The sequence below is a fragment of the Malurus melanocephalus genome, unplaced genomic scaffold, assembly GCF_030028575.1.
Source record: "Malurus melanocephalus ecotype Western Australia unplaced genomic scaffold, MMel_1.1 scaffold_23, whole genome shotgun sequence".
Taxonomy (NCBI): Eukaryota; Metazoa; Chordata; class Aves; order Passeriformes; family Maluridae; genus Malurus; species Malurus melanocephalus.
Genome location: NW_026623255.1, coordinates 3,912,880 through 3,917,582, shown reverse-complemented (window position 1 = coordinate 3,917,582; position 4,703 = coordinate 3,912,880).

Below are 4,703 nucleotides of genomic sequence, written 5' to 3'. Positions count from 1 at the left end.
TTTTCTTAAAATTTCATTTTATTTCTGCATAGCATTAAACGGTCCACATTTGTTTTTTTTTTTTTTTAATTTTCTTAAAATTTCATTTTATTTCTGCATAGCATTAAACGGTCCACAGAAGAAGCATGAACACAAGGYGTAAGCAGCAGCAATGCAGGGGAACCAAAATCACACTTTCAAGCTTCCTCATTCATTTGATCAAGTGCACATTCGAGTTATCCTTGCCTTGCACAYGTGAAATACCATTTCCTGATGTGTCAGTGGCGTGGAGGGGAGTCTTTGACAGCAGAGACAAAATACCAAAGCAGTGACAAAGTGTTTCAGGCAAGCAGGAAAAACAAAATCTGTTCCAGGCAAACATGTTAGCAGATCAATACATTTCCCAACAATGCCCTGCACAGCCACACAGCTCTAAAGTTAAAGAATGCCAATTGAAATGCTGAATAACCTCTCTGCCTTCAAAAATTCAATGGCTGCTCAAAATCCTGAATGCTTTCTCTAAGAGTTTCATTTAGCCTTTCAGTCACAAAAGAAAAGGAAAACAKGGGAAATCATACTGTCTTTTAAAAGAAGATACAGAAAATCTATCCGAAGGCCAAAATGCACAGTAAGCTGGTGTACTGTAAAAAAAAAAAAAAATTATTTAATATTATTTATTTGCTGGTTTTTTTTTCAGGTGACTGTTTATTCTTTTGTTTCTGAACTACTGCAAACACAGTGAAATTAAGGAGCCAAGGTTTCTACAGTGCCTCAGTACTCAGTGAGGTTCCCTGACTGTGAACAGTAAAGAGCGAAAATGTGTTCCATTCTTTTCATCATTCCCTGTATAAAGGAGCAAAAAGCACTGCATTTTAGATTGATTAACAAAGTTCAAAAATCTGATTTTTAGAGACAAACAGATGAGAAAATKATTCCACTACAAGAAGATTTCTTTTCTCTGATGATTAGATTTAAATGCCCAGGGGTTAAGAACACACAGTACTTTTATAGTCCTTTCTAGGCATAGGAGATGTGTTTTGCTGACTGACTCCAAATKCTGTTTAATACATCAATTGCCAATGATACTTATTCTGAATTCCAAGAACTTTTTCTCCACWGGGGAGAGTATGATTTTGTTTCTTTTTTCTTTCTTTTATATTTTTTAGCACTACCCTTTCTGCATTGAACTATGCCAAAGGATCAGGCAGTGGAGAGAAAAAAAGAAAAGGTTACTGTAGCTACTGTGACAAAAGACAAGTTTCAGTCAAAGACRGTAAGTGGATTTAATAATTTTGAAAGTGTTTCTTGAGAGCTCTTGTCTCTAGTATATCAGGAAAGTGGACAAATCCCTAAACTCTGCACAYTGTTGACCCACAATTAGGCACTGAAAACTCAGCCAGCATTTAAGACGAATGGTTATCTGAACACAGCCAGCATGTGTCTATTGTGTACAGCAATATAGGCGGCTTGCAGGAATGAAAAGAGTGGAGGCAAGCAGGAAAAGATTGTAAGCTAGAAAAAAAAGACGGGGGGGGGCATTTTTCTTTCATGGGGAATGAAAATTCAAGGATTTTTCAATTACAACTGAAATTCTAAGCTGTTTCTATGTCTTTAATTTTAACTGCTAACAAAGCAATTCTTTCCTCATTAGGCCGGTAAATTCTGTGAGTTCTGAAAGCTGTTTAATTCTGCAAGTATTGAATCTTTCCAGCCTAGATTATCACAAGATACTTTAGCACTGCTTTCTGAAGACTTTGAAAGTACCATCACTTTAATTTTTTATTGTTTTGACTGAAAGCTTTGTTTCTCTTACTGTCTTGGTGATGTTTTACGGTCCCTGTTCCATCTCCTAGCTCCTTGTTTAATATGAATCCAGACTTTTTCTTACCTGCTAGTCTGAATTAAATACCAGATTCCAATGAAATACTAGTGAACTGAAGAAGGTTTGTGATCAAGACACAGCAGGGGAAAATTCCAYGGTAGGCTGAGAGCTCTTGAAAAGAGTGCCACAACAACATCCCAGCAAGTCCAGGGAGACTTATGAAGGCTTTGCACTAGAAAAAAAAATAAAATTGTTTCTCCCTGGTAAGGCAGCAGCAATTAAAAACCATTAGGGTTTATATAATGCAGCTTCAMTTATACCATCAACTTCATGCTGCTGCCATTATCACACCAGTGTAATCTGATAATCAACCTTGACACAAAATTTTTCCTTCTCTTTAGACAGACATGGGTAAAGTTCTGYTAATAATGGCACCCAGAAGAATTTGCCCCAGTGATAGAATCTAATGTAACAAAAGTTTTGATTTCAAATATAAATTACACATATTGAAGCYGTGTTTTTCCATGCAGATCAGCTTTTATTAGTGACAGTCTAACCAATGTTAAAACAGAAAATACAGGGGTGATGTATAAGGGAAAAAATAAAAACAATCTTTAAACGTTCCTTTCACAAACTGTCACTTCTGCTGAGACATGAGAAAATGCAGGTGGAGAAGCTAAAGGTAGAGTTGACAGATTTTGCCAGGGAACTTAAGAGATGTACCTTGTGGAGACAGATCCTTAAATCTCACTGGGTAGCAAATATCCAAGGTGCTTGTGCAAAGCTTGAGCTTTGCTTGCAGCTCAGTTATCTGTCTAGGTGACAAATCAACAAACCCTTAAGAAAGCTCCTGCCCTTCAGATAATGCTCTGGAACTGATGTTACAGTGTKAAAAGAATTCTTTGGAAATGCAGAAAACAACACAGCAGAAAGAAAGCAGAAAGAAAACCTTTAAATTGTACAAAGAGATGGCATTTCAGTGCTTACACAAATACTCAGTAGTGTGTGATTTTGCATATATTTTCAGTCTCATTTGTGTTTTCATGAATAAACATATAACACTTCTTAAAAAATATAAACTACAGAATGACAGAACACTGGCTACATTTTATTCACATTTTAGTATGACTTTTTTGCCAAGCTCTTCATACTGGATTTTCACTTTGTCTTGTAAAGAAAATTATATTCTATCCACAACACAAAAAATGACACRGTACACAATACTATACAATGCTATCTCTTCAATATGGTTAGCCAATAATCCAAATTATCCCTGGATACCTCATCCTGAAAAAGAAATCTGAGAATCGYAGAATCATACAGGTTGGAAAAGAATTTTAAGGTCATTGAGACGAACYATTAACCCAGCACTGTGAAGTCCACCATCAAACCATATCCCCAAGTGCCACATCCACATGTTTTTAAAATACCTCCAGGGATGGCGACTTCACCACTTCTCTTGGCAGCCCGTTTCAGTGCTTGACAACTCTTTCCATGAACAAATTTTTCCTAGTATACAACCTAAACCTCTCCTGGCACAACTTGAGGCCATTTATTCTTGTCCTGTCACGTGTTACCTGGGAGAAGAGACCAATCCCCACCTGTCTACAACCTTATTTCAGGTAGGTGTGCAGAGTGATAAACCCCCTGAGCCTCCTATACTTCAGGCTGAACAAYCCCAGCACAATTTGTGCTTCAGACCTTTCACCAGCTCCATTGCCCTTCTCTGGATATGCTCCAGCACCTCAATGCCTTTCCTGTAGTGAGGGGACCAAAAGTCCACAGCATTTGAGATGTGCTCTCACCAGTGTAGAGTAATTATAATTATTGGATTCAGTGGGTGACTTAAGTGATGAAAGTACTGCAAAAAAAACGTGTAAAGCTATAAAACACAGTCCATAAAAGCAACTTTTTTAATATAATTCTCAGAGAGAARCACAATGAAATAACAGGGAAAAATCTGTTTGATTACCTTAACAACCAAGTCATTGAGAAATGTGTCAAATATCAAATGAAGTTCACATACTTTCATTATTCCATTTGTATTATATTTAAACAGAGTTAAAGCAAAACTCTTTATCTCCAATTTAATAAAAAAGTTTTCAAAACATCTATTACATTGCAGGTTCATAATTTGACTCTAACCTCTATGGAATAAATGGAGATTCTGGGTTTTTCATCAGTTCAGGGATGATAGTCTCCAAATATAGACATAAGAATTTGAATCTAGTTTSGTTGATTCCTGAGATGAAGTCCACCAGTAAAAATTAGTGAATTCCTTTTTAAGGTCCTATCTTGTGGCTCTTAAAGAATCCAATCTCCTGCTTCCCATGTCTAGAAGGAGATGTATTACACTAAATAGTCTGGTCATCTGCCCTCAAGAGAGAGGACAACTATTTATCTAGAAACAACCACTAACATAAGTTTATATTTTTCTTTTTTTTTTTTTTCACAAAATGTGGGAGGGACTTGGAAGAAGCTAAATAAAAATCCATTTGCTGCTCTCTTCTGTTTCACAGAAGTCCACCCTATCACTCCCAACCACTCATACCCAGCCRATTGCCTCCACAAATTACCGAGTTTCTATCTCATGTACCTTTTGCAGAAGAACCACATTGCATGGGAAGTGAAAAACCTTCTTTTTTTCTCCTCCTTTTCCACTTTCCACTGCCTCTCATTAATGACTTTGGAAAACAGGCTTAATAAAGAATTTAAGAGGTTTTTGTTTTTTTTTTTTCCTGCTCTTAAACTGTACAAATAAGAGGTTGTGTGTCCCAGACTGTCACTGGAAGGCAGAGGCAATGATTACAGCTACAGTGATGTACTGCCTTAATTCTACCCATCAGAGTATAAGCTGATGCAAAAACAGGTGAATATTATTAAAAAAAAAAAAAAAAAAAAA